Genomic DNA, 4,194 nt, shown 5'->3' on the forward strand with positions numbered 1-4,194 from the left:
CCTAGATATAGAAAATAATAAGACAATAATTTAAATTAAATTTATTATTTTATTATTTATTAAATAAATTAATGTTTCCTTAATTTTAGTCAAATTAGATAATATAATTGAAACATATTGAAACTCTATCTAAAAGTAAAAATAAAACTAAATAATAAGAATTCAATTAAAATAAAACTGCATTTGCAATCTTCTAATTTTTTTTAATAAAAATTTCATTTATACATCTTTGAACTGCATCATTTTAATACAATGATATCTTTATTAAAAATAAAAATTATGATAAATATCTCATATATTCGTTAGTAAATTATATATAAATATTTTTTGAAGCATATCACTTTTATTATATGAAGATAACATAAATACCTCTAAGGGCCCGTTTGAGAAGTTTTAAAAGTAACTTTTTTGAGCTTTTGACTTATGAAAAGTAGTAGTGTTAATATCTGGCGCAATTTTCAAAACTAAATTGCGGCTTTTTAAAAAGCTATTTAGGAGCTTATAGAGAAGTTAAAAAAAATGACTTGCCTCATAGTATTACTACTTTTTATCACATTTCTATAAAATAAGCACTTTTAGAACGAAATATCCAAACACAAAATAACTTATTTACAAGCTACTTTTAATATAGTCATTTATTATTTAAACAATTTCCCTAAAAGTAACTTAATTAAGCTATTTACCCAAACTAGGTAAACGTGATTATGATAATTCATTAAGCATTATAATTTTTTTTACAGAATTATATTTAATAATTTACCTCTATCTTTTAATTATAGTAAAAATGTAAAACAGAACAAAAAAAAAAAAAAAACTAAAGCAACATAAATTTTTTTTCTAATTTTTTTTTATTTTTTAGACACGTATCTATTTTTTAAATTTATATATTTTAATTTATATAAATTAATGACAATTAAATGTACAAAAAAATACTAATTAATAAAGAAAAAAAATTAAAGATAAACATTTCCTGAACAAATTGAAATAAAATAAACACTTCTAATTATGATCATTAATTACATTCACAAATATTTACTTCAAGATTTATACTTCAAAAATTCAGTATATTCATATTTTGTATTTTTATTTTTCGATTATAGACTGTCACAAATATTACTTACTTTTTTTTGGGTCATTGCTATCACTTCTATTCGGACATATAGAAGAACACCTCCAAAATAATAACTAAATTATACACAACAAATATTGCAGCACTTTGAGAATTTCATTACTATTTTAAAAACCAGACATTAACGGTCCACATTGTCATCCACAAAAACAACAAAGCTCATCCTTTGGCCCACTTACTATAAAACTAATTTTTTTTCGAACTTGTTTATTGTATTAACATCCTATATTTAATACAAAATTCGTCAGATTTAAGAGTCTAATAAAACTTTATAGGATAAACAGAAAACTTCTTCACATATTATTAATTAACATATATTTAATATTAGCTTCGAATTAAAAATAGAAGATCAATTAAATTGTGACTCCTATTTTTAATAATTTATGCCATAAATTCCCTAATTTTACTTTTTCAACTCAATTAAATGCCAAACCAATTACCATCGTAATGATTTAGAAGTATTAGTTTCATACTTTCTTTTCATGTGTCCAAGCCGTCCGGTTGTTCTCTTGATAAACCGTTTTTTTTTTAATAAAAAATACTTTCATATATTTAATTAACTATAGTGTTTGAATATAATTTGTAAAACAAGATTTTACTAAAAAGTTATTATTCATATCAACATAGTTAATGTGATATTGAGAAAATCTTTAGAATTAGTTTGTTAAAAGAAAATATTCCTTTTAAACAACTTATCATTTTTTAATTGAGTGATCTTTTCTATTTATATAATAAAATAGAATAAATTATTGGCTTCTTAAAATTAATTAGAGATAGCCTTTTAATTCATTTATATCCTAAAAAGCATGATCGATAATTCGATATAGCTAAAACAATAAAAAAGCTAAGATAAAAACGGAATGCATATTTTATATTAAGCTCTTATAACTTGAATTTTTTTTTGGCAACTACTCAAATGAAGATGCTAAAAACATCTTTTTATGAAGATTCTTGTGTTAAAAGTGTACTTTGTTTGTTTAGCCACACTTTAAAAAAAATAACACTTTTGTAACACATCAAAATCAAACCATACATTTCATCATCTAATGGTAAAAAAGAAGCATCTTCATATAAAGACAATAATAAAATCTTCATGGTAGTATCCACCTTTTTTTTTATGCCTTCACTAGCGTTAGCTTTTCTGTTTAGATGCTCGTGGGTTTTATTTTTGGTTAACCCAGTATTTTTTTTCTTTTGTAGTTCTGATATTTTCAGGCTTTTTTAAATTTTATTGGACATCCAAACTCAAATCAATTATAAAACACAACAATGGAGGTCTTTTCTCAGGCGCGGATAAGGGTGGGAAGAGCAGTTTCAAACGCAGCCTGAAGTCGGGTCGGGTAGATCTTCTGTGTTGTTTGGGTCTGGGCCTAGATGTGGGCCGGTTTTCCTGACAAAAAAAAACACCACTTATCTTTGTTTCGGTAATGTTACCTGAAACGGATTCCAAGAGACTGCATCCGATTGCCTGTGTCAGTCACTTTATCCGAAAAGATTTTAACCTTTGTTCCTTCGAGCTTTTTGAGTCTGTAACTTCTGCCAACTATCTTTACTTAGTAACTTCCTTTGATTGGTTCACTCTCTCTCGATGAGTCCTAATCGATCAGAATCCTCTTCTTCATGGATTGACCATCCTCAAAGAATCCAATATAGTTATTCTCCAAGTTCACAACTTGTTTATCTTTTTCGATTAACAAATTGCACTGCTGACCTGTTCTTCGACATAGTTGACCTCCGTCGAGTCTGTTTCTTCGATTTCCACACTTAAGTCAATCGACTAATAGAGAGTACATAACAGAGTACCTAATTGGCTCCAATTCAAAGTTAATTGTAACATATATTTGGAAGTTGATCGAAATATTATTTTGACACTTACTTAGCAACGATCGAAGTCTAAACTTGTCAAATATTGTCTTGTCAAAGAATTCAATAACATTTTGATGGAAAATATTATTTTTCGATATAATAAGAAGCACCTTGGATACACTCATAGAATCGCTGGACACCAAAAAAAAAAAGTAATAATAAATTTGTGAAGAATCAACGAGGGACATCCCAAAGCAATTAAGCAAAGAGAGATGAATAGACTATACACATCAAAAATAAAAGAGAAGTATTTATTCATTCATATATCTTGATGCATATAATTATGCATACGCATAATGATACCAACATAAGGTGCACACATTATCCACACCACAATACACATGTTGTTTGTGAATATAACCTCAGTGGTGAGTGTTTAAGTCTTGAGAGAGTGAGTTACAGTCAGTGGAAGGAGACCAGATGATAAGGATCCAGGGGCAGTGGACGTGCGGAATTCTTGGTCGTTACAAACTACAAATGCCAAAGCGTTCGAAAGGTGTTGTAGTAAGTTTTGCCTCAAAATCAGCACAAGCCACAGTGGGTTTGATCTTTGACAATATTATTGCAAATTTATTTACTTTTATACTCAACTATGTACTAGAAATGACAAAAAAAATCGGCCAAAACAGATACCCGACTGAATTATGCATGACAAGGAGGTACATGGGACCCCAACTAAATTTTGTATGAGTCAAGTTTAAACTTTGGAAATAGATTTAATTATTAATGAGTTGAGTATTTAACCAAGTTTAATTTTCATAAATTGAGTTTTATTTTGGTTTAACTCACTCAACTCAACTCAATTTCAACCCAAAAAATAAAATATTAATTTGTTATATTTTAACATTTAGATAGGTTTAGATTACTAGAATAAAATTGAAATACTAAAAACATTAAAGATAAAATTAATATAAATTAAATATTAAAAATAAAAAACGTTACTTTTATTTTAAGAATCTAAAATCCATCTTGACCATAAGAGTGTAAAACTGATCCAACACGTGAAATGTTATCTTTTTTCTTTTTCTTTATTTCCTTAATTTAGTGCTAAAGTGATTTTCAATCATACTTGTCTAGGATTTAGGGGTGTGCATGTAATCGGAGTGAATTTTGTTAAACTCGAATTCAGTTTTAGTATTCTATCGGGTTTATTTTAAAAATTTAAATCTAGTTCTAAACTAACTTAAATAAATTGGGTT

Source organism: Arachis ipaensis, chromosome B01, assembly GCF_000816755.2.
Source record: "Arachis ipaensis cultivar K30076 chromosome B01, Araip1.1, whole genome shotgun sequence".
Classification (NCBI taxonomy): Eukaryota; Viridiplantae; Streptophyta; class Magnoliopsida; order Fabales; family Fabaceae; genus Arachis; species Arachis ipaensis.